At 45.1% G+C, this 27,806-nt stretch overlaps 1 long non-coding RNA gene across 1 annotated transcript; it reads left to right on the top strand.

The window, feature by feature from the left end:
- The first annotated feature begins 205 nt into the window (after positions 1-205).
- LOC119391553 (uncharacterized) lies at positions 206-26,731 on the top strand. Its single transcript, XR_007415859.1, has 3 exons — positions 206-367; positions 17,572-17,664; positions 26,611-26,731. It is a non-coding gene; the product is annotated as an uncharacterized LOC119391553 (long non-coding RNA).
- The last annotated feature ends 1,075 nt before the right edge of the window (positions 26,732-27,806 follow it).

The following is a 27,806-nucleotide window of genomic DNA, read 5'->3' as shown; positions in this document are numbered from 1 at the left end:
ACATCGTTTTTTTTCAAAAAAAAAAAAAAAAAAAAAAACATCCGCTTAGATTCGAATAAATACGGCAGGATTGTAAAGTATTATTTTGTGTTGATCTAGTCGAGGAAATTCGAATCATGAGCTTTGTTCTCACGCTTGTTTTTTCTTTATGTCATGGTCGTTTACTTACGTATCATTTGGCTTGTATTTATTGCATGAAGCAGAAGAATTTTTTGTCTACCCGACTTTACTGCAAGAAAGGGATGCTGCTTTCGATTTGGTTCTTCGTATAAACGACAAGATAATACTGAACCTTGAGAGGAGCTCCGTACTGGAGGACCAACTCCACTTTGTCACAACCGACGATGAAGGCGATCAACTGGAGCTGGTGAGATGATTTCAGGTGGCATGCTCATTAGACTGAATAAATATTTAGTTGGCATGGTCATTCTGAACTGTGCCCTTCGTATTTATTATCACTTTATTGCCAATGGTGAAGTTGAGCCAATTTTGTTGCTGTGATTGGCAGGACAGGCAACGCGTGCAATTGCGATTACTGATACATCAGCATGACCAGTATTCGAGACCTAGCTGCCATTCTAGAGGTGGTCACCCTTGCATGCATGTTCCTTTTCGCGCACTAAAGCAAAGTTCCTATTTAGAAGGGCCCATCAGTACGAAAGATGTAAAGGACGGAGATGAGGATGAACGCCTTGATTCTTATACGGCTTTGCTAAAACCTGTACCCACAGACGAAAAAAAAAAAACACTATGGTAAAAAAGGAGAGGCATACGTAGGTATAGATGTCTGCAAAATAACAATTGCAACTGAGATGAGTATTTCTATACGTTTTATATTCGCAGAGAGCGTTAGCTTATTGATGAAGCTAACAAGCATGGTATTACATGCTTAGCAATGCCAAACAACCGCAGGAAGGGGAAGATGGAAGCGTGCGATGAAGAAATCCATAAACAGGGGAAGGGTGCTCGAGCCGACGTTTCGACAAGTGGACTTGTCTTCTTGAAGGCTGTAACGGATTTCCTTAGCTGTCGTGTGTATAAGCTTCGTGCCCTCTCCACCACAACGGAGAAGGGGAGGGCAACTGCGAAAGGGGGGAGGGGGGGAGAGGCCGCCGTTACGAACTGGACGAGTCAGAAGGAAGGGGGGAAAAAGATGAAAAACGGGGGAAGGAGGGGGGAGGTATACGTTCCGCTGAACAATGATTTGATTGTCAGTGGAAGCACGTGGCACTTAGCAATGGTAGATTGGAAATTCCTAGAAGGGCTTAACTCTCATTGGTTTTCGTTGTGTATGTACGATACCGAATGGATTCAAGAGCCCCCTTAGAAACCTTAATACCTGCTGGCTGTAGTGTATTGAACTTGTGAATAAGGTATGACTCCGTATATTTTCTGTCTCTTGGGCACCGCAAGTTTGACTGAAGTATGTAAAGTTAGACATCGTCGAAGTGGTGACCTGCTACTTAAAATTCTGTGCCACTGCTTTGGGAAATTTCTTCGCCGTGTCCGCGTGATGCCCGTTTAACATTAACAGGGTGTCCTGTCTCACCAATGTACCGATTTTGACGCTATGAACTTTCAATCATGCACATAACGTTTGAACTAGCGAAGGCAAAACTACATTTCATATAATGGATTTAATCACTTCCGGCGCTGTTACCTTTAAGGTCAGAAGATAAATTGCTGTTCAAGGAAAAGCGCAAAGAAAACAATGCTACGAACTCTGCCCTGAAAATTTTGATGAGCACGGCAGAAAGCTCCGCATTCCGAGCCCAACGCGCAGAACGCCGTAGCCAAGTAGACATATCGCAAAGCTTAGGTCCAGTCGATATAGATCCGCTCAAGCGCCGCCTTACATTCTGCCCGACGAATAATGCAAATAACGACTACGAGCTCCAAAAGATATAACCCAGTTTTGAAGACGTTTGGGCATCAAGCAATTCTTTTTTGATAAGGCGCATACGGAAGACGTAAGCAATTATTCTTTGCGCCCGCCAAGCACTTGGACACCAGATATAGAACAATTCCAAGAGTTAGATCACTACATAAAACTAGTCTCAACGAAAATTCTGAGCACAGGTAAACAGAGTCGAAAGCCGAGGAACTGAATACGACGTCTTGCAACAACTTTCCAACAGAGCGGGCATTGTTATAAAGCCAGCGGACAAGGGTGGCAGTATATTAATCTGGCCTACAGAAAAATATAAAAAACGAGGCTTTCAGACAACTCAGCAACAACACGTACTATCGAAAATTAGCCTCAGACCCGACTCAAGAATATAGTAATAGCATACAACATAGGACAACGGATTTTCTAGCCAGGGAAATAATCGCACTCTCCGAGCACCTGTTCCTCATTCCCCAAAACAAGCATTGCAAGCAGGCGGATTCATAAGGTGTCCATAGATGAACTACTTATCGCGCAATTCCCGGGCAGGCCTATGGCATCTAACAATAATACACCTAGTGAGTCGCTATCAACATTTCTAAATCATCATTAGTCTAAAATACCATATAACCTACCGTCTTTTGTTCAAGATACGCCTCATTTCCTTCGAATAATAGATTCTATTAACGAAACACAAACACTCTCGGATGAGGCCATTCTGGTAACATTAGATATCTGCTCCTTGTATGCGAATATACCTATCACTGAAGGAATTGAAGTGATCTCGAAATCACTCATAGAACGCAAGCAAACACAGATTGCTGAAGTTTACCTGTCGTTACTGAAGTTAGTCCCGACGCTCAATTATTTTGAATTTATTTCGTCCTACTACCTGCACTCTTTCGGCACTAGTATGGGAACCCTATTTGCGCCAACATAAGCCAACATTTTTATATGACAGTTAGAATCAGAGCTCTTGAAATCATGCCCAGTAAAGCCTTCCACCTATGTACGTTACATAGACGACATATTTATTATATGGGAACATGGCGTAAGCGCACTAAACGCATTCATTGGCCACTGTAAAAAGTTTCACTCTAGTATTAAATTTACCATGCACCATTCTTGCAGTGAAATTAATTTCCCAGACACGACGGTATCTATTGAAGCAGGAAAATTAACGACGACGCCTTACAGAAAACAGACAGCCAGCTATGCCTAATTACACTAGCCATCACCCGCGACATTGCAAACAAGGGATATTTTTCGGACAGGTGCGGCGTATAAGAAGGATTTGTAGCGACGACAGCGACTACGTTCACCACTTAAGCAACCTAAAGGAAACATTCGTTAAAAGGAATTACCCGCAAGAAGCTCTAAACAAGGTCTACAACGAAGCATGTCAACTACATTGGAAATCATCACTAGCTTAAAGGGCTCCCGTAGCACAGCCCAACCAGCCGCCAGCATTAACAACAAAATACTCAAATGCGCTACCAAGCATAAATAATATCCTCCGTAAGTATTACAAATGCTGGCAAGCAACGAGCGCCTTAGAAAAGCTTTCTCTGAGTACTAAAGGTCGTGTATCACTCCAGTAGGAATTTTAACGACATGTTTAACGACATGTGCATTCAAAAGTAAACCCTCATTCTACTGCCCACATAACACCTTGTTCTCGTCTAAGATGTAAGGCTTGTAAACACCGTCAAGATGACGTTATAGTTAAAAGCACCGGAAGTGATTACGTCCTTGATATGAAATCTAGTTTTACCTGGACTAGTTCAAATGTTATCTACGTGATCGAATTTTCATATTTTCAAAAACGGTACATTGGCAAAAAGGGACAACCTGTTAAAGTGAGATTAAACGGGCATCGCGCGGACACGGCGAAGAAGTTACCCAAAGCAGTGGCCCAGCATTTTAATGTAGCATGTCACAACTTTGAAGATCTCAAGTTTTACATCCTTCAGTCAAACTTCCGGTCCCCAAGAGACAGAAAATATACAAAGTCATACCTTATTCACGCCAGCAGGCATTAACGTTTCTAAGGAGGCTCTTGAATCTATTCGGTATGGTACATGCACAACGAAAACCAATGAGAGTTAAGCCCTTCTTCTAGGAATTTCCAACCTACCATTGTTAAGTGCCACGTGCTTCCTCTGACAATCATGATTCAGCAAAACGTGTACCCTGCCCTCCCCCCGTTTTTTTTTCTTTTTTTTCTTTTTTCCCTTCCTCCTGACTCACCCAGCATCACGGCGGCCTCTCCCTCCCCCACCACCACTCTGGCAGTTGCCCTCCCCTTCTGCCTCGTGGCGGAGAGTGCACGAAGCATTTACACATGATAAAGAGCGTACGCTTGGGCATGTTGGTAATTCATGTTTCACTTTTTTGAGCGTAGAAAAGAAAAAGACGAACAACGACGCGGACACAGCACTGTGCCCGCGTGGTTCTTGTCATTGTTCTTTTGTGCGCTGAAAAAGTGAAATATACTCACGAGAGCTAAGGAAATCAATTCCAGCCTTGAAGAAGACAAGTCCACCTGTCGAAACGTCGGCTCGAGCACCCCGCCCCTGTTTACGCATTTTTTTTTTCATGCTTAGTAGGAATGGCAACCGCAAAAGCACACGGGCAACAGGAACAGAAAACACGCGTTGTCTCTTTCTGTGTCCCGTGTGGTTTTGCGTTTACCTTTCGTAATGATGAATCAGCAAATAGCCTACACCCCACGCTCCTTTGCGTCACATGAGCAGAGGCAAACATTAGCAGGTGTAACTTGATAACCATGAAAAAGCTCAGTCTTGAGCATCGCGTGATGAATGGTGAGAGATGAATGGTGAGCGAGTAGTGGTGAGCGATGAACGGCTCTGCGTAGCGTCTGCACTTCGCGCGCCTCTGAAACATCGAAATCACAGCTCCAACACTAGAGGCAAGTGAGGGAATATTTCCCTGTGTAAGTTACAGCTAGGTTACTTGGTGCCCACCGCAGATTACGTGCGAGACGGGGCGAGCGGGTTGCCGATGCGCTCGCCTGTGCGGAAACGTTGCGAGGAGAGCTTGCGCAGTGGCGAGAACTGAGTGGTTGTCTAAGTTTGAAGACAAAGCGTAGCAGCACGGGGGTGCTCGAAGTAATTCTAACAAAGCAACCATTAACGGTAGAAATTTGGGCAAATTCGATAGCGTTCATCGTTTACTTTGCAAAGGTACACGAACAAACAGGAGGTCAGAACATACGAGCGCTGTCTTTCAAGTGAGTGTTTATTGGTTCTTTGGTTTTTGAAACTGCTGGTGTACTTATTTTCGCGCGATTTCTAAGAAACATTCAGTCGAAAGGCAGCGCTCGCGTCGTCTGGTCTCCTCTTTGTCCGTGTCACTTTACGCTGTTAACCATGACCATCAGCGAGCCCGTATTTGCGAAGCAACTGTTTGATGTCGTGAATGAGTGACTGTTCTGAACGAGGCGCATTTCACGCCAAGTTTGCGGCTTTGTAACAAGCACTGCGTGTTAAGCCTTCGGTTGTCACAGTATTTGCCCAGCGTCAGTGTAGTGCTGGTACTAGGGTCGCCGAGAAGATTGCTAACGTGGCTGGCGGCAACTTTAAACAATATTTTGAGCTGAAAAGCGCAAAAGTACAACTTTACTACAGTCATAATTTAACGAGAAAGAAAGACGATTCGGACGTACCCGCTTGCACGAACAAGTGCACTGCCTCAGCGTGCTGCGCTATGAAGCTTTTTTTCGTTTATTCATTGATAGAGGAAAATAACTCGCGAAATGCATCTAACAGTGACTGAAGCAGTATGATCGTCGATTGAATTCACCGCAAGCTCAGTCCGTACAACTGATACTAGATGTACTTGCAAGCCTTCAGTAGGCGTCATGACACGATTAGTAATGGCATTGCTAATGAGACCAAATATGTCTCAATGTACACACTGGAACGTGATACGCCCGAGATCGTACGTCCAGTGCTATCAAATTGTCAAGTTGCAGACAGTATATTGCAGTCAAGTGATGAAGGACGCTGTTTCAGTACGTAATAAATAGAGCGCTTTCGGGAATTTAGACGAAGGTTTCTTACACACGCGAGGAAGCCTATATTGTCCTGGCGCAGCGAAGCACGTTGAATGGCGAAATTGTGTACTACGGCGTAGTAATTTACCACCGCCGAAACGTGCGTTCGAGGTGTGTGTATGATTCATCGCCTGAACAAGTAAACGTAAACACGCGGCCGTTACGCCAAGAGAAAAATAAAAAATACAACAAAAATGTCACAGTTTCACCGCAAGGCGAAGCAACGAATGCGAAAGCAACAAATTGTAGTATTACACGAAGTGAGGCTGGCAGCTAACTGTTTCGTATCCGATCTCGCGTAACTACAAAAAACTGGTGTAAGAGAATACGGCTGCTCCAGGGAGAGATGCTCTCCGCATAGTCACTTCGCGCTGAGAGCGCAGCACGTAGAAGGGTATACGAGCCGCCCGCTGTGATGGCTTTCGAGATAGCACGCGCGCCGGCGATCGCGACTGCACCCTTAGATTCAAAGCTCAAAGTGGCTGCTCGCGCGACAACCCCCCCCCCCCCCCCCACCATCTCGCGTCTTTTTTTCATGGTCTTTAAAGACGGGCGGGGCGTTTCCTGTCTGCTTCGACGGCAGGCTTCCCGAGCGGGGTGATGTTATTGCATGCATCCTCCGAGCGACAAAAATAGCCCGGCCTTTTTGATCGCTGGTTCTGCCGCGTTCGTCGCCCCCGCTCGCGCGCTCTTACCCGCGGTAGAACATACAATGCGCGGGGGGATCATGCCAATTTGGACTTCATACCGGAAGGACATGACTTGCGACTCCAACGGCAACGGCAAAAACCCGTCGAGACTGTCCATATAATTGCTATCGCAATAAAAGAAAACCCGCGGCGTAGGCGAAGAACACGTCTCGTGTCTTGCGCGTAACCATCACACTCGCGGTGACATACAAAATGTTCATGGTGAGTTCTGTTGAAGGATTGCATCTTCGAGCAGTGAATTCCGCTACTCAGCGCCGCTGGCCGGCGAGTCGACAGTCAAACTGAAGAAGGCGCCGAACCGGATCCCAAACGTCGGGTGCTTAAAATGAAAAAAAAACATTTCTTTGAGAAACCTCACACCCCACTTCGGAAAGTAAACCAGCGCTACATTTTCCTCGCGAGGACACACCAATACCAGGCAGCTGGGGTGCGTGTTGTGTCCTTTGTCCTATGAAAAATGTAGTGCTGCTTTACTTTGATGAAGCGGAAATTCATTACCAACTAGCCCCGCAACGCATTTCGCTTAGCGATAACTTCCGCATATAGATCACTTCTGAGAGATTGCATGTGTCGCTGCGCCAGTGACTGTGATAGCTGACGCCGACCAAGTTCTGTCTCGTTTTTGCGCGTGCGAGAGGCGAGTTCTTTACTGCGCGCTAAATGAGAACGCTGTTGACTGCAACAGTGCACGGGGGACGTATGTATGGTGGTAATAGCGTCTCCACTGAATATTGGCTCTATAACGAAGAATATGTACGGACCTGCTTCGTCATGGCTTGAACCTATCCTTAAGGCGCAGCAGTAAAGAGAGCGTTCCTTGGTACAAGTAGTTATGAAGAAGCAAAACGAGACAGAAAACTTTTTTTTTAATTTTTGACGTAAACATTTGGCGCTTTTGTTGAAGAAGGCTAATAGAATGTGGTGGAGTGAGCCAGCCCGACCACAGTCGTGGTTGGAAGCTGAATGGAATGGGAGAAACTGGGGCGGCCTCGCATTCATAGAAAATTACTTGATTTGTGAAGTCACGCAGGTGAAACAGGGTGACGTGTTTCACTACCACATGAGAGGCACGTTGGAGTTGTTCAGAAGAGCCGGTTCGCGTTGACCGAAGCCTTTCTAAGGTGGGGAGATATGTTATAACTAATATAACCAATATTTTAAATGCCCGAACATTTCAATGGAGGCTCAGCGAGGTACGTCTCTGGGCTAGTTGGTACTCCATTTGAACAGTTAAATCGCGCAATCTTTAGGCAAACTTCAGAGATGAATCTTATCACTCAGGGGTTAATGTGGTTACGTGAATGTGAAGCTGCGCAGGTGCGGTGTTGCCCTTTATATTCATGTGTTTTCTTTAATAAAATTCAGTTGGAAGTTAGCGCTTGTGTGTGTCGCGTTCTCCTGTCTTTCGTCTTAGAGGATTGCGCTATTTAACTGTTCAGACTCAGCAAGGAAACATTTCGCCCGTCCGTCAGTCCCCCGTAACGTAATGTCAAATAAAGACCTTTTTCAATTGGTGTTCCAACACCTCCAGGATAGGCTCAGCTTTGACCAAGCGTCGACGTCATATGTCATATCACGTCGCAAATTGCCGCAATCTTTGCAGCGATTATGACGTCAAAGTTCGAAGATGACGTCATCTCTGATCTCATGAGAAGTTTTGGGACCGTTCTAGTTGACGCGCAAGCCACCGAAGCTGACGGTAGCCTTTCGCGTTTCATAAGGCGTGTAAGGGTGTCCCCTTATTAAACCAAAAATTCGGCAGATTGCACTCGTTCTGGGAAGCGATGCCACGCGACGCGGTAGGCCATTAGTGCCCCATACCGAATTTTTATATGCGAAGCATTTCTTAGCGAACTTCTGCGACTTTGAGCGTATCTATCTATCTATCTATCTATCTATCTATCTATCTATCTATCTATCTATCTATCTATCTATCTATCTATCTATCTATCTAGCCAGCCAGCCAGCCAGCCAGCCAGCCAGCCGCCTGCAACTTTCTGCTCTCCTGGCCGTTTCGTTAATGGGATGTGTACCGAAATTGGTATGGCATAACACGACTGTATGACGAACATAAATGACAGGAAATTTCAACAGCACGGGAATAAGCATGAAGCAGGAAAAGAGAGCTGACACGGACAAGCGCTGTCCGTGTCAGCTCTTATTTCCTGCTTCGTGTTTATTGCCGTGCTGGTAAAGTTTTCTTCACGATGGACTACCAACTCGCCCAAACACTCACGTTAATCGATATATGACAGGTCATAACGTGAAAATCATGGCATGTATGTCATGAACGGCATAAATTAGATGCTACGGTCATGGCGATCTTGCGGCCGTTTCGCTAACTTGATATCTACCAAAATTGGTATGGCATGACAAGAGTGTATAACGAACATAAGTGACAGGTCCTAACGTGCAAATCATGATACGAATGTCATCTATAGCATGGTTTACATTGCATGGAATCGGGGCGCTCGAGGCTGTTTATTTAAATGGTTCAATACAAGAATTTGTATGACAAAAGATTTCTGCATGACGAACATAAATGTCATGCGGTAACATGAAAGCAATGACGTGCCTGTCATATTCGGCATAAGATACCTGTCATGCTCAAGGTGGGTTCACGGCCGTTTCGCTAGTTTGACATGTACCAAATTTGGCATTACAAGACGTGACTGTATGACGAACATAAATGACAGGTGGTAACATGACAGTCATGTCATCTAGGGCATGATTTAGGTATCTTGTTTATGGCACGCTTGCGGCTGTTTCGCTAGCTTGATATACACCAAGATTGGTATTGCGGGACGTGAGCGTACGACCAAAATAAATGACAGGTGCTAACGTGACAATGGTGATATGCATGTGATGTAGGGCATGATTTACATGCCACGTTCATGATGCGGTCGCGGCCGGTGGCTAGCTTGATACAACAATTTGTATTGCGCGACGTGACTGTAAGATAAACACAAATAACGTAGTAACATGAGAATCATGACGTACATTTTATGTACAGCATGATTTACAAGCTACGCTCATGTTGCGCTCGCAGCCGGTTCGCTATATTGATATTGCCACGGGCGTTTCCTATTATCACTTTTGCTTTATTCGGTTTTCACCCACAAGACTGTCAGCAACGCTCAGCGCGAACCACGCCTCATTGTTCGAGAAGCTTCCCGATCATTGTAGATCGTTTTGTTAAGATTGCGCGCAAGACGCGCACACTCGAGCTCATTCTAGAATTTGCGCGACAGCCAGCGATAACGCTGGAATATTCGACGGCACATGTTTAAATGCCGACGCGCGTCACCGCTTGTCAGTTGATCGACGGACGACGCCCTGTTCGCCGCTATCATTGTACAGCGTGTATTGCTGCAGTTCTAGTTGTCAGTTTCTCGGCCACAAGTTCGGCCAAATAAACAGTTTCATCTCGGACGTGCTGACTGTTGTCTTCATCGACGTCACGACCACGTGACAATATACATCAAAACTGGTATTGCGTGAGTGACTGTACGACGCACATAAATGAGAGGTGATAGCATGAAAATCATGGCATGCATGTCATTTAGGGCATGATTCACGTGCTACGCTCACGGTGCGCTCGCTGCCGCTTCGATAGCTTAATATACACCAAAATTGGTATTGCGTGACGTGGCTGCAGGACGAACATAAATGACGGGTGGTAACATGACAATCACGCCTTGCATTTCATGTACAGCATATTTTCCAGGTACGCTCATGTATCGCTCGAGGCCGCTTCGCTAGCTTGATATACACCATGACTATATAACAAAATTGGCATGGCATAACATGAGTTCGTGACGAACATGCATGACAGGTCATGCATTGTATGTAGGGCTGTGCGAATATTCGAGTTTAGAATTCGAATCGAATAGTCCTAAACGAATAATTCGATTCAACTTTTGTATAGCTAGTATTCGAAGTTTCCAATAATTCGACAGGACGATTATCTAAAACGCGACAAAGGTCAATGGTGCAACTTGGTTAGGGTAGGATGGCTAAAACTAACGCTAACGTCGCCGTTCGTGCACCTTTCATTGACATCCTGGTTCAAAAGCGAGCGCATGTTGATTTTAAAGAAGTTTATCATTTCAGCACGTAGAAAACAAATGAGAAAACTGTCAAGTCCTTCACAACTTCGCTGCCGAAACGATGGCACGGTCTTGCCTAGTTCGGTCGCATATGCCGCAAGCGCCGTAAAGCGACTTGACTTTGGTCTGCGAAACCCTCGGTGATTGGCTTTGCATGTTAAAATTTGTTCACGCTGGGCAGTCGCCACTGCCGCACCGCACCACATAGTTCAGAAACTCCAATCGTTCCGGCGCGCAGTTAAAACGCTACTATGAACGGGCACCCGAAGACTTTTGGGCCAGGAGCACCCATGGCGATGAAGCACAAAGCTGAAGAAGGAGTGGATCGTCAAGCTAAGAATGGGAATGCGCCCCACGCCATTATCGACCGTGTGCAGCAATCACTTCGCGGACAGTGACTTCTGCTACTCACCGTACGCGCCACTCTTAGGTAAGCTTGCGACCGTGTTTAAGCGCCTCGCCAATACTTGAGCCGTTTATTGCACGCAGGCTACAGAGTTGCCAGATCGCAGAACAGAAAAGGAGCCACGAAATTAAGCAACGTAGCCAGAACAGCAGCCAACTAGCAGCCTTTATTTTGGAGCCAAAAAAGTAGGGAGACGTGACTTCAGTTTAGCTGAATTATCACTACGTTCTGACACTTAAATGTACAAAAATATTCATCACAGAAATGTTTATCACATCACAATAGAGCAAAAAAAAAAAGCCAAGTGACTTCCTGGAGGAGGTTCTTGTGTGTAGTTCTCTGCGTCGCAGAAGTTTTCTGACCCGACGTGGCAAAATGGTGCTATATCGAGGGAACCGCTGAAATTGCTGCAACCTCTACGACATTACGTCAGAATATTCTATAGCGTACTGTACGCACAAGATTGTACTACAGTTAAAATACCGCGCTTGGCTTCGAGCGTCAGCTTGATACCACCGTGCCGTAACAAGTGAGGCTCTGAGTAGTCGCTCTTTATGCTCGCTATTCCTCCAACATTACTTGTAGAATCGCATTGTATGTGGATGTTTCGCATACGAAAGGAAATGAGAATCTAGCAAACGAGATACACACTACACGCGTGATAATTCCACCACAGTCACGTTCCCTGAGCATGCTTCGCATAACATCGATGGTACGTGGGATCTGCCGAATTTTTTCTATATACATCTGAGTAATGTCATGCTTAATTGAAAACGCACGTGATAGAGGATTGTGGCTTCAACGGTGAAAATTATTAGCTCTTCAGAAATATGTGATTGTGATGTAGTTTGAGGTTTCCCATAATTTTAATACGGTCTGTGAAATAACTAAGAAAGCAATGTCTGAATGTTGGTCATTTGCTCTAGTACCTTTAAATATTATTATGCAGCTGCGTGACGCCTGTTACAACGTTAAAGAAGATAGCTTTCAGTTTTTTTGGAATAATTAGCTCTATAGTAAAGTGCTGGGCGAGATAAAAACGCATGTGTTTTGTGTGTTTCCTAAGCGGGCATACACCATAATGTGCATTGTTGTACTGTTTAGGGTGTTCAATAAAACAAGAAGTCTGTTTTATGTTGCAAAAGCCTTTATTTCGTCTGCGTTAACAGATCACGCAAACAACAGCTTAGACGCATGCAGTGCATCGCGCGCGCGCACAGTAATAAAAAAGGGTCTGTCATGTTCGAACAAATAAAATAGAACACTCGACGTAACAAACGTCATGGCTGTCTAGTGCAGCAGCGTCGGCAGCGCAAAAATATCAAACCAGAATGAAAAATGAATGCAAAAACAGCAAGTAGCGTTCGCTTTGCTCAAGGCTTCTATGAGCCGCGCGCACCCACTTTTCGTCAACGACCGCCGTACGTGGCGCCACCTGTACAGCTCAAAGCAGCAGCGCCCGAGGCGGATAGCGGCTAGAAAGTCTCAACGAATCCCCCGTTAGCTACGTTAGCGTGCCTAATCTAGATGAATTCTAGATGAATATGAAAATCAAGGCGGCCGTGACACGTTTCGGGCCGCATGTTATTGCTTCCGGTATACAGAGTACGCAAACGTCATTACACCGAGAAAGCCGCAGACGGCATTGTAAATGCAAACTCATATTTTTTATTGTTGCGCTAGGTTTTAGCGTATATTAGCTGTTGATGCCAGTGCCAGAACAAAAGCCAAAATGTAGCCAAGTAGCCAACGTCATTTTTTTGTCGCCTGCGGCCTCTTAAAAGTAGCCAAATTGGCGTAAAGTAGCCAAATCTGGCAACCCTGGGAGGCTATAGCATAGGCGACTTACACCAGGTGCGGTGCCGTCCCACAACCTGCCGCGGAGGCTCCTAGACAAGGAGCCGACGACGCGGCCTCCGAATCACCTCGCACGTAAGCGCGCCTCGTGAGCTCAGCTGAGCGGCGCAGGATATCTGAGAGTATGGCTTCATTTGGATGGTGTACATACGTATTTTACTTAAGAGTGCAAGCACACGCCTAGCGGACTGCTTATCGTAAAGACATAAGCGAAACCTGTTGTTGCCGCTGTTTAATGCAAAATTCTCTAAAAGTTTTCACATGAGGCAGTGCAGACACTTTTTTAAACGCGGAGTTCTTTAAGCTTTTCGTTAGGCTACGTGGCGTGAAACTGGACCCAGCTTGCCTTTGCCACGTTAATCTCTGTGGCCCTGTGCGTGGTAGAATCAGCGATTAACTATTTGTTATATTCTAATACCCTTGCGACGGCCCTGTTCGGTATTAATATGAACTACGACGTAATATCGTTCTCACTGAACCAACATTACGGGACAAACTGCGATCATGGTCATCGGCAGGAGGGTGTGCAACAAGGCGGCACTTGCGCACTTGTTTGCAGGACGAGAGCTGCGACGGTGATGCGATCTCCGTTGACGGCCTCGACCGCGCATTCAACAACGTGGCCTGCGTCGTACACCACCTCGCCCTCGATGAGGCACCGCGACCTTTCACAAGCTTTGTCTACATACTTGTAGATGCTGGAGAAGGGCACGCTTACTGAAATATCGAAAGAAACACCCAAACTAATTAGTATCGTACGGCAGAAACACGATAACGAGCGAGAACACTCACACATGGTTTCACTTTCTTACCAGCAATGCCGTCGGTGGCATCGGCGCACTCGTCGGCCATCCGGGGGGATTTCTTGGCCCTGCCGATTGGGCCGCAACGAAAACAAGTTCAAGGTTACACTCGAAAACATTCGTTGTAAGCGTTAGTTGACCGTCGCGAGGCTGTTCGTTCGACAATGTTCCCGCCTGAAGCCGACGATCCGCATACATGAACAGCGGCTGCTGCAGCGCGGTTGAGAGCGGAGTCCTCGCTCTGACGTCACACGCGAGAGGGCGCCACTCCAAGATCTCGAGGCCAATTGGTAGATCGTGCGCAGGCCCGTACCGACGAATTTTTTTTTCGGGGCGGTGGGTAGGGGAGCACTTGCTGAAGACCTTTCTATTTTAGGAAATCTTTTTCTTTTTTTTTTGAGGAAAGTACCAATTTGAGGAAGCAACCCTGGCTACGGCACTCACCATCGTCCTACTAAGCACATAGTACACGTCCACTACACTGACGGCCAAAGGGTATTCTATGATCCCACGTGAGGTCGCTACTCACCTTAGAACGCAGATCGATTTTATCAAGATAGATAGATAGATAGATAGATAGATAGATAGATAGATAGATAGATAGATAGATAGATAGATAGATAGATAGATAGATAGATAGATAGATAGATAGATAGATAGATAGATTTTATCAAAATGAACTGCACTCTACGGTGCGATGATGTGCACACCATAAGAAGCGGTTTTCGCCATTATCCTCCTGGTTGAACGATGGTTGACCATAGCTTAGCGAGTCATATGCGTTATTATGTAATGTTTATTACATTGTTACAAACGCCGATGGCGAACACGGCAGCAACAGTTGGTGTTGCCGCAATATCAAGCATATACAGGGTATTTTTCCGTAAGCAGTTTCACGCACTGGCGTGGCTCTGCGGATGAATACGTGAGTGATACGCAGGATGCCTGGGTTCGTTTGCGGTTCTAACCGCGATTTTCAGTCGTTACGTCCCTCTGATATTTCGGTCACTGAGAGCGCTGCCGAAGCCTGCCCCGCATTTCCTGCGACACGAGCTCCCGAACGCGATCGCGTAAAGATTTTTGAGTGTATTATCGCCGTTGTTGGGTTGATAAAATCTGTGAATCACCTCTGGCTCATACCCGCATTCCACGGGACGTGGTATGCGGATATAAGCCACACGTGACTGAAGGAAAATGTTTCATGACGTCCGCCACAAGTATCACGATATTCATGTAATGACCCGTTCATCGTGTTCGTCATGCACTAATTCCCTCCCATGCAAATTTTGGTATGTGTCAAGCTATGGAGACGACCACGAGAGCACCCAGACGTAGGCGGCTCGATAGATAGATACGTACATAGAAACGGTGAAGGTCTCTGCGGTTCGGTAAGAAATGCTTCGCATTTAATAAATTTTCCTTTGAGTGCTTGCTTTCAACCAGGGTGGTATGAATCCTAGATCCGACGCTCCGCTTAACCGCTGGGCCTACACACCTACGCTTGCACGATGTGAACATACCCGAACCAACGCAATACGTTGGATACCCACGGTGCAAATCAAATATGGAACACAGTTGCTTTGAAGTGTTCGTTGAATTCCGTGCGAATGGAATAGACGTCCTCTCTAGGACAATGTGTCAAGCAGAACTCGAGGATTGTGCACATGGGCGAAATTCAAACTGCGAAAATTTGATTCCAAGGAAGCGTTTCGGTGGCAGTGCAGTGCGCCTGCAACGGGCAGTTCCTCATACTGCCGAACGCTAGAAAGAACATTGACCATGCCATGTCGACGCTGTCCGAAAACAACGTTCTGTTGGATGCTGCAACCTAAAATAAAACTGTACGCTTACGCATGATGTAGACATCCGCTAAAGGAGATTCTGCGTTGATTTTTATATTATTGATGACCGTAGGTATCCGCACGGGAGAGAGGGGGGGGGGGGGCAGGGGGGACGACCGCCCTCTTTTATCACTGAGGAAGAACGGCTATTTGGGCTACTTTGTTAAATAGCATATTGAAAGGGTTTGCAGCGGAAGCACGGTAGTGCTGGAGGAAAGGCGTAAAAGCGAGGAAAGGCGTAAAAGCGAGGAACGAAAGGCAAAGAGGGACGACACGAGCGCTCGTCTCGTCCCCCTTTGCTTTCCGTTCCTCACTTTCCGTTCCTCACCGTACTTGCGCTGCAAACCATTTCAATATGCTATTTAATCACCTAAACGGGGATAAGGGGGGCCCAACGTCTGATGATGATGATGATGATACAGTGTTCCCGAGCTCGTAAGCTTGGGGTCTGCCCCATACCTTTACTCAGTCGGACCTCTTCCTTCCGTCATTGCTTAAAGAGCGGGGTTAAGGCCACGCAGGTTTTTGACGATAATGGCAGCCCAAGACATCTGATGCTGCATTCCTAGAACTGTCTTCACTACCGTCTTTACTCCCAGAAAGCCAGGGACCAAAGGCAGACCATTGTGAGAAGCACATCATTGCTTCAGTTACATTCTTCATTCATTGTGAAGGAGGTTTCCTTTTGGACTTGACCAACGGGAGCGAGTGGGCGGGGGGGGGGGGGGGAAGGACTGAGCGGCATTGGAGCTTTACCCCCGAACCCTGTGCACGCCTACGTTACTAACGTCTAATCATGGGAATACTGTGCTGTCGGCACAGTATTCCCATGCGTGGTGTGTACACGTGGTGTGTAACCTACACACCACGCACAGATCCTGTGCGTGGTGTGTAGGTTTAAGTCGTTAGATTTTCTCATTTATTCCTATGGTCTAAATTAATTTTTTTAATATCTAGATGTGTATGAAATAGACAAGAGAAGAAACAAGTGGTATGTTGGAAGGCGAACACTGATTTAAAGCGCTATATTAGGAAAGAAACGTGTTCGTGAAACTATATATTTCAACCAAACTGTTCGCCAAGAAGATTGACACGCTAACATATGTCTGTTTCATGGCTAAAATGATTGTTTGCACCTAAATTTGTAGGGCGACATAACGTCTTTGGAAGACGTACAAAGTGATAGCCAAAATAACGCGAGTTAAAGCGGTAGGAAAAACCAAGTATGGGTATGGAAACATTGGATAGCTGACACGTTGCAAGGTTTTGGGACGGAATCATCCTTCTACTAGAGGAATCGATAATAAATTTTAGCGCCAGCTTTTAAGTGCCCGAACAACAATATGGCCATGAGATGCACCAGGATTGAGATAAGTGTGATAATTTGAACGCCTGAGATTCTTTTAGGTTTACCTTGTTCTAGGTGGGGACCAAAAATATCAAGTACAGGAACAGCAATTAACGCTTTGTGGTATTACGGCAGTTCACGCGACAAATCTTGGAATATGCTACAATAGTTTTGACTGTGCAATTAAATGTAGCAGTCCGCAGTCGCAGAAAAAATGCGATGAAGATTTTTAGTATTTTATTCGAACAGAAGTAGTAGTAGTAGTAGTAGTAGTAGTAGTAGTAATAATAATAATAATAATAATAATAATAATAATAATAATAATAATAATAATAATAATAATAATAATATCTGGGGTTTAACGTCCCAAAACCACGATATGATTATGAGAGACGCCGTAGTGGAGGGCTCCGGAAATTTCGACCACCTTGGGTTCTTTATCGTGCACCTAAATGTAAGTACGCAAACAGATATTGCATATTCGGGTTCGTATGATTACTTGTCATTAAAACCTCTTAAATTTGTTCGCAGGTAGACACGTTGGCCATACAAAAGATCCTGTACCACGACGCACGTCGCCAATCGTCCGTTAGAGTGCGCCAGCAAGACAGCTTGGTGGAAGTGGTAAGCAGCTTTTTTTTTTCCTTTTTTTACAGTTGTGAATGTTGGTGCGAAAAGAGCAGTTATTAATATTACATGAAACCAGTGGATAATATTATGGCTATGTCGCAGCCTACTTTACTGAGAATGAGCCATGCTGCCCTGTTCATAGATGTTCTTGCGCTACGGCGAATGATCTTGTTGCAGGTCTGCATATATTTCTTTGGCCTTAGAAATCATTCTTATAGATCACCTAATCAGCATTTATGCAGCTACTGAAGGAAAAAAGAAAAGAGAAATTATATGTCAAACGGCAAAGCGAGCGTGCCCATGGTTTCATGACAATGAAGACAGGCACTCTTTCTACGCACGCTCATGGAAACATGTCGATATCGGTTGATGTCCTTCGTGCGAATACACAGGATACCGAGTGGGATAGTTCTTGCAGAAGAAAATTTGCATCGTCCTAGGCCTTTCCATGCGTCTATATGCCAGCTCATCTCATGCGTAGAAAGAACAGGTTTGAATAGATAAATATCCTTATATGTATATTGCATACATAAAAATATCCTATATGCCCTTATATGTAGAGAAATATCCTTATTTATGTATAGTTTCTTTCCCCGCACTATATAAATATGGAATTCCATACGTGGCCTCATTCGTTCACTCCCGCTGAATGATTTTGTGACCACTCTTGTTTCAAATCATAATGTATAACAGAAACTTATTACCGTTATTGTTGTAAATGGTTTTTGTTGTTACTGCCCTTGTATTATTCGTCTACTCTGACCCTTTCTGCATTGTATAATCCCACTCCTGTATTAGCTCTTTTCACAGGGCTGTAGTATGTAAAATAAATAAATAAGTGTATAAAAAATAAGTAAACAAATAAATAAATATGATAGTGTTCTGTGTTCGAAATACAGGCTTCGCACTACCTTACATTTCGTTTATAGGCGATAGCTGCTGTCCCCTTAACGAAAATAATCCCACGTAGATACTTGCGTAAGTGGCAAGGTGTCATTTTGATGCGATCCCGAAGAATTTTGAACGTGCTTACACAGACAAACAAAAGAAAACAGACTACAGTATTTATCGCGATGACTTTAACTCTTGACCTTGCGATTGTCAGTCAGATGCGTTAATTCCTCGCCCATACTGCTAGTGTAACCTCGGAGAGTAAATACAGCACCTGTAAAATGTTCTGGTGTCTCAAGCATGTAAGACTCGTGCACTCCACGCTTTTGAAGCTTATCCTTAAGCAAGCGACAGCGTGAAACGGTGTGGGCCAGCTCAGGCCGTAACGTTCACGAAACAAATTAATGGAAATATTTATTAACAGTGATTCAACAAATTATCTTCCCGGCACTGTTGCCAGTACAAGCAGCTTTTTTTTGGAGCCGCGAATATGCCGCCCCGCACTGCGTCTGGATTCGTTTGGCAGCCGGGAGGGCGGCGGCATATTCGTCCACGGAACAGACTTCTGCGGACCAGCCCGTTGTGTTGATACACCATTACCGCTATGACGTCGTAGAAGAGCCGAACCCACTCTATTTAACGACGTCTTCTGACACCCCCTCTTAGTTATTTGCAAGGGTCTAAGATTGCAAATAGTGGCCCTGTGCTTACCCCTTCGCGTATCTATCTATCTATCTATCTATCTATCTATCTATCTATCTATCTATCTATCTATCTATCTATCTATCTATCTATCTATCTATCTATCTATCTATCTATCTATCTATCTATCTATCTATCTATCTATCTATCTATCTATCTATCTATCTATCTATCTATCTATCTATCTATCTATCTATCTATCTATCTATCTATCTTCGATGGCAAGGTGTCTCCGGATCCGGGAAATAATACAAGAAGCGGGCTGTTGACGCGCAATCAAGTTTCATTATTGACGTTTCGGCCGTGGGGCCGGCCGAAACGTCAGTAAGGACTCTATATTTGCAGTGCGTCTACACCCCCACTTAAATATAGTCGAAGAAATGAACGTGCACGCTTAAAAAAATCGCATGTTTTTGCTGCTTAACGTCTCACCGTGGCACGGCCCATTTTTATCGGCATCAGCAAATGCGCAAAGTGAACGTACAAAATCCACGAAACAATATTAGCAAAAGCAAGGATCACATGTAATACAGCGTGCTGGATCAGGGGCATGAAAGAGTACTTGTAACGCCGAGCCATTGGCCGCACTTGTCACGATGGTTGCACTTGAAGGAACAAAGCGACAGTGATAGTTACATACGAAAACATTTTGCAAATCTGTTACGCACGTTTTATTAAAGCTATTCCAAAGCACGACAGAAAATCATGATACGTTTGACAAAATAATGGTAACATTATTATATTCAGGCTTCCAATCGCACCATGATCACAAGTTCCAGGAATCTTTATTATTGATAAATTTAATACTGTGATATTCACAAGAGCTTCAAAAGTGTCGTTATGATGTGCTGATGTTCGCACTTTTGGTGCTGTTTTAATTAAATGTTCTTAACACATATGTTAAAAGCTTTGATATGCAACAATTGGTATCGTTTTGTTCCTTCATATGCAACCATCGTTACAAGTGTGTTCAACAGGTCAGCGTTGCTAAGGACTTTAGTCGTCGCCTTGATCCAGCATGCTGTATTACATTTGCGTTCTTGTTTTTGTTATTCGTTCCGTGAATTTTTTTTCAATATCCTGGGAGCTTAAGTAGCTTCCACGTCATTGGACACGCCGCCTGTGGTGCAATACACGTCATTGGACACGCCGCCTGTGGTGCCGCTTGTGGTGCATGAGGCAGACAAATGCGTACAAATACTCTGGCTCCCTGCCCACGCGCCCCTAGGTCACCGGGAGGTCAGTCCTAACGAAGTGGCGCACAACGTGGCTCGAGGTCTCACGTTCCGGGCCGCGTTAGAAGAAACAGCCACCCGAACGGACTCTTTTGCGGCGGTATGGGAATGGGATGATCGACTAACTAAATTCTGCATCATATTACTCAACATTACCGAATGCAAAGGCGGGAGTACCCTCCGCCACACCCCAAACTAAATCGGGCCCAGTCCGTTCAATGGCGGCAGCTAGAAACACGAACACACACGAAGCCCGTCATCATGCACCACATATATCCCGAAATATACAGTAGTGTATGCCAGTATTGTAACATCAGAGGCACGCTTGAGCACATCCTATTGGCATGTCCAGGAATAATCAGCAATACTAGATCACCGCCTCCAATTCCTCTCCAAAATTCCCTTATTCCTCTCCGAAACGACATCGAAAAAGATGCGGGCAGACACAAGCAGCATGTCTCGCAAGATCGAGAAACTAGAAGACCGCCTAGCCGACGCGGAAAACCGATCACGTCGAAATAACCTCATCTTTTACGGCATCTCTGACCCTACTGACAGCGAAACATGCAACGATTCCAAAAAACTAATCATCAATTTCTGCCGTAATAATTTAGGAATAACCGTAGGACCTCATGACTTCGAAAGAGCTCATCGCCTCGGTCGTCATTCGCTTGGTAGAAATCGTCCCATAATCGTGAAAATCGCCTATTACAAAACAAAGGACTCGATCCTATCTAATGGCCGGAATTTAAGAAATACTAAACTTAGCATTGGCGAGGACTTTTCGATCTCCGTTCGACACGCGCGGAAACAATTCATTGCATTTGCCAAGGCTAAATCTGCTAAGTTCTCCTTGCGGTGTAAAACCGTGCACATCGGTCCGAAACGTTGTGTTTTTGATAAGTTGTCTAGCACCGGTAAAGAAATCGCATAACAATCGTCCTGTCACCATGTACCTACATACCGACAACGCGCGGCACTTACCCCTCTCATTTTCCGTAATATTTACTAACATCTGCAGTTTGCTTCCAAAGCGTGAACTCTTATCGAACGTAGTTTCGTCGTCCGGGAGCAATATGCTGGTACTAACTGAAACTTGGCTCAACGATAGCGTTTCAGACGCAGAAATCCTGACTGACTTACGTGAACTCCGCGTGTGTCGTAGCGACCGAAACTGTACTCGAGGTGGTGGTGTTCTGGTCGTAATTCACCAAAAGTGACATGTTCTGTTGTACACGTCACATCCGACATTCAATCATTATGGCTCATTTGTCACGCTCCTCCCGTAACAGTGCTCCTTGCGTTTGTTATAGGCCATCGCATACGAATCCAGACTTCTGTAGGCACCTGAACAATAGCCTAAGGCAACTTGTTGCCACTTACCCCAATGCTCGTATCCTTCTCTTCGGTGACTTCAATTACCCGAACATTGAATGGCATAATCTTGGCATTTCTTCATTAACATGTCATGCAGAGGCTAAACACTTCATTGACATATGTTTAAATTTTAACCTGAGTCAGGAACCAACACGCGTTACACAAGAAACAGCAAACATCCTAGAGCTAATACTAACTAACAGTCCTGAGAACCTTTCATCTATCAGTTACCTCCCAGAAATCAGCGACCATAAAATCATAAATGCTCTATTCTCATTAAGTTCCGCTGCAAAGTACACATCCGCGAAAACATTATGCCTTTACGACAGGGGAAACTACAATGCAATAACTGAAGACCTTACCACCTTTTTTTCCGAGTACAAATCCGTGTTTCGCACTCGCACAGTGGATGAAAACTGGTCAATATTCAGAAATAAATTAAGTGTGCTCACTAACATGTTCATTCAGAGGGTTACCTTTCATACTAATCACAATAAGCCATGGTTTTCAGTACATTTAAAACGGCTGGAAAATAAAAAGAAACGGTTGTTCCGTTCAGCCAAACGCCGTGACACCCGGAGTGATTGGGATAAATACTTCGAAGTTGAGAAATCTTATCTAGTTGAGATCCGGAACGCCAAGCATTCATTTTATCACGATGACTTACCAAAGCTACTAATCAGCAACGCCAAGAAATTTTGGCAACTTTTGAATCCAAAGCACACTCACGACATCACATTGACAAACGACGCGCACGAACCAGTCGCAGACCATGAGTGTGGCGAAACATTTAACACCGCGTTCGCATCTGTCATTACTTAAGAACTTGACGCACCTTCACAATCACTATCAGTTAACATCGAAGCATTCATGCCAACTATCACGTTTTGCGAAGAAGGCATTGCATCCGTAATCGATAACATGAAGCTTTCATCATGGGCCGGTATGGACTCAATCAATTCTAAGCTACTCAAGAATGTTAAATCAATTTGTGCCGCTTATTTATCTTAGATGCTTTCACAGTCACTCGCCTCAGGAATCATTCCACATGACTCGAAAGCGGGGAAGGTCGTTCCAGTGTACAAATCAGGTAACAGAGACTAACCCTTGAACTACCGCCACATTTCATTCACCAGTGAACCCTATAATATCATGGAACACGTCATCGACTCTCAAATCCCAAGTTTCTTGGATTCCTGTAATTTTTTTCATCTATATCACAACACGGATTTCGAAAAGGCCTCTCATGCGAAACGCAGTTAGCGCTCTTTTTTCACGACTTGCACACTAACCTGGACCGTAACATGCAGACTGATGTAATATTTCTAGACTATGCGAAAGCTTTCGATAAAGTTCCTCACCGCTGCCTTTTGCTAAAACTTTCGCACCTGCACCTACACCCTAACATTCTTCAATGGATTGAACAGTTTCTCACTAACCGTTCTCAGTCAGTCTTTGTTAATGGTCACCTATCTAACTCTCTCCCAGTCACATCAGGCGTTCCCCAAGGATCTGTCCTTGGTCCCCTTCTATTCCTAATCTATATTAACGACTTGCTCGATCATGCATCCTGCAGCATTCGCATGTTCGCGGACGACTGTGCCCTTTATCACACTATCTGTAACCAACATGATCACCTACATCTCCGAACAAATCTTAACAGCGTGCTTAAGTGGTGTAACACAAGGTTAATGACCCTTAATCCTTCTCAATGTAAACGTGTGTCTTTTTCCCGTCGTCACAGCCCATACCGCTTCCAGTATTCCATCGTTAACACCCCAATTGAATCAGTACCATCTTATAAATATCTTGGAATAACCTTTCCCTACGATTTATCATGGCGTACCCACATCGCTAATGTAGTTTCATCATCCAATAAAGCACTTGGTTTTCCCAAGCGCCATCTCCGCCTAGCCCCCCTGCATGTAAAATTACTTGCGTACAAATCCCTAATCAGACCGAAATTAGAATATGCATCTGCCATGTGGAGCCCACATCAAGCGTATTTAATCAATGCATTAGAAGCGGTTCAAAACCGAGCCGCCAGATTAATTCCTTCATCTTACTCTTACGATATCAGTATTTCACCTTTGAAAGCGAAATCTGGACTTTCACCCCTTTCTTTGCGCCGCCGCACTGCAACTCTCGTGCTTTATCATAAATTCCTCCCTCAATCAACCACCTTATATAGCAGCCGCAGCACGCATATCTCATCGAACCAGTCATCCATTTCAGGTTACCCGCCCATCATCACGCACCACTGCTTTTTCTGCCTCGTTCTTTTTTCGAGCAGCCACAGACTGGAACGGCCTCCCCCGGGACATCGTCACCATCGCCTCATCATCTGCCTTTCAAGACCGTGTTATTGAACATCTTCAATACTAAAACAACTTTCACTGCTTATTGTTAACCTAAATAAAACCCCACCCCTTATGTAATGCGCCTCCTACAAAGGGGGCCTTTAAGGTAATGAACTGAACTGAACTGAACTGAAGGCTTTCGGGCGCGTTGGCGGGCTGCGCTGCTCAGTTCGGGCCTGTACAAGCAACTCTGGGCGATCCAGCAGGCTGAGGAAGCTGCCAGGAGACACGGTCTCTCCGTTCGCTGCTAGGTGGGAGCGCAGCCCAGCAATCTGCCGGAAATTAATTAAAGTTCTCTCTCTCTCTCTTTCACAGAGGCAACTCCGGTAGTTTGACTTCCAAGTCGCTTGTTTTCAGGGCGTCATCGGGTTCTTAAGATACATTTCACACCACATAGTATCGTTTGTGTTTTATCACGACCTTGTTAACAGCGTGCTATCCAGAGAAGCAATAGACAACACCCTTTATTCAGTTCTCGCTTATACAGCCATGTCAGTACGACGGGCAAAGGAAAAAAAATACAAAGGGCCCAGTAATCTCGTGGCCAGTCGTCAAAATGCCGGGCACGATTGCGCATACGTTTAGCTGTGAGCGTCAGTGATGAGTGTGAGTGCTCATATCTAATTCAGCCACAGTGTAATAGCAGTGTGCTGTAGGAGTGCATCGCGTATTTTTACAATAACGAACTGTTAACTATAGAGCGGAGTTGTAGTTCGGCCAATAAAGTCAATATCAGTGCCCTAATCACGTCTAACCCCGGTGTTCTTCCATTCATTTACACCATCCAATCCTGTCGAGAGGTGTTTGATGTGCCTGCGAGGCATATGCGAATACTGCAAAAGCGGTGTTGTTTTATTTCTTCATTCATATACGTTTATGCTCATATAAAAAAACATGAGAGCTTGCGCTGATACCATATCAAATTAATTTATCCCTCTGTAGTTCGCACCAGATACAAAATTCGCAATTGAATAGTGCAAATAAATCGGTAGATAACTGAAACTCACTCCGAAAAACGTACGCAAGAAATGTTTACCAAATTTATCCGTCATTTCCGACACGGAACTGGTGATAAAATCGCGCAAGTAAAGCACTGAAAGAAATTAAGAAAAAAAATTAGGTGCCCTTAGCTTACCTTAAGGACGTACCAGCGATAGCATAATTACCCTCCTGTGATGGCAGCTTTATGTGGAATGTAAAGTTTTAGTATAATTTGAGGACACTTTTTGTAAGCCTATGGACTGGATGAACACACGCAGTCCGCTAGGACCCGGTTGTTGACTGTCGTCCACCTCCACTGCACGCGCAAGCGCGCACAAGTCTGCTTCCTACGATGCTCGGGATAAATGGAGCAGAAGGGTACACCCACGTCCATGTCTGTCATTAGAGCGCAATAGGCACGCGTCCCCCCTTGCTGTCCGGCCACAGTCCGCCCACTCATGCCGGGGGGAGACGTGCGCACCGCGCACCTCGTTTCCATCTTGTCCGGGCCCGGCTCAATATTGCGTTTTATGACTAGGCTGAGCGATCCGGTGCTGCAGTCACACTGGGATACTCCACTGCACGTAGCGTATAAAAAAGACGCTGTGCAAGCTGAGTTAACCTCCATCGAACACAAATACGTTAACATCCATCACAGGTGCAACTACGTCTAGTGGGGAACGTTTCTCTTGTGTGCTAAGAAGGATCCTTGTAATGAGTGGTCAAGAATCTTTTACTCCCCTTCTCGCTTTTTTCCAAGACGCTGCTCAGTATTCCCTTGTGGGTTGCATAAGCTGCTGTATTCCCTTGCCCTAAGCCACTATCATGTGCTAGGTCGCCGGCCTGTACTTCGCGAACTGGGTTTCATCACGAGTGGCACCGGACGCGCACCGATTTTGCCCACGACTCACTGACCTCCACGCTGAATGTTTGCTCCACGCAGAGGGTGGGGTTGTGGGTGTTTTAAGTCGACTGGTCTTATCTCTGTTTCAAGAACATTTATTCCCATTCTGTAATTTTACTATTTTTCGCAGTGCAGTTAAATAAAATTCGTCATAAATGATTCAAAAGTCAATGCGGTGAGGCTCGTTAGGGACAGACTGGTAAATACCGAAAAAAAAAACCTGACCCGGCGTTCGCACTGTCCTTTGTGTCGAAATGGATAAAAAAAGAGGTGTGCAATACTTCTAATGTAGAAGTCTCGTTATGAAGGTAACATGGCGTCGAAAAGCAAGCATTCTTTTCGTGCCGTTAACGTACGCTCCAGATATAGCTTAAGACCCCGTTTTTCGGCTGCACTAAATGGTAACATTGTGGATGCTATGTTTCAAGCGTCGTTTTTCGCGCTTTACTGCAGCTGGGTGTTGATTACGTTGATACTGTATTGCACCTAGGACGGGGTGATCAACAGCAAGCTGGGCATAAAGCCTCTACCACACCGTGAACGGTCGTCGCATGGCCAGCTGCTCCATAAGGTTTATGAAGTGCAAGGGCATCAAAATGGGTCGCTTTTTACGGAGGGTAAGAGACCTTTCCCCACTTGCTGAGAAGTTTATCACTTGACTGCAGCACATCTATGCGATGTACACCTCTAGTGTTCAAAGATTTGTAAGTTTTCGTGCCGTTACAGTGAGCACACAAATCGTTCAATGCGTTAACAAAGCCTGAGAGTACACTTGTTGGATATTACGGAACCCAGTCTAGTATCAAGAATTAAGCAAAAGGTCGGTGTAGCAGGCGAGCATTTTTCTGCAAATCTAAAATAGAAATGCGCAACTTACAGTTGACATATTTGTATGTCCCTGAAATCTGACAGCCTAGCAATGACCCTAATACGATATAATCACCAAAAGCCTAAGCGCTCTGTTTATTAGTCCTCTCTTTCGGTAGTACCAATGCTTTCTATGAGAGGCGTAATAATAAGTGTCTGAAATGCAGCTTTAACATTACATCGCCTGAGTGAGGAGATCAGTTTGAAACCTAACGTCGGTGGTTTAAAATATGTGAGAAAAGTTGATCGTGAGATCAAACTCTGACGTGATCATGTGTTCCACCGCGCAGATAAGGATGTATGTGAGCTTGTTAATGCAGTTGGGAACAGGAGTACTTTAAACTGAACTTCAAACTTCCGTCCTTTGGTTGCGCAGAGAGGCGGTAATACTAGCGAGATTAAAACCGGGTGGTAACGAACACCTCCGTGATAACCCCTAACGAACACCACTGAAGCAATCGTGATCGCACGAAAAAAAGGCAGAATTTCAACTCCGAGCCAGGCTTGAACATCTGTTTCGAATAGCCACTTAACAGCGCGCTCGAAAAACTGCCTGATGATTAGCAGAAGCGCGCGCTCGCGCCATGCCGCGAGCAGCCATCTTCTTTCAGGAACTTTACAAACCCTCTACAACACCAGACCGAAGTCGTCACTGGTTAACGCTGGAGCACCTCATAAAGCTGCAGCAATTATAACTAAGTATCATTTGCTCTATGTCTTGTTACTACGTCATTTGTAAAAGCGGTGATAAATATAACAAAAGCTGCGATAGCACAGTTATTCGCACTGTTTCGCGTGTTTAGTTTTGTTTACTTTCGG

Source organism: Rhipicephalus sanguineus, chromosome 4 (assembly GCF_013339695.2).
Source record: "Rhipicephalus sanguineus isolate Rsan-2018 chromosome 4, BIME_Rsan_1.4, whole genome shotgun sequence".
In the NCBI taxonomy this organism is placed as follows: domain Eukaryota; kingdom Metazoa; phylum Arthropoda; class Arachnida; order Ixodida; family Ixodidae; genus Rhipicephalus; species Rhipicephalus sanguineus.
Note: the sequence above shows the minus strand (reverse complement) of the source record. Positions and strands in the feature narration are given on the sequence as shown.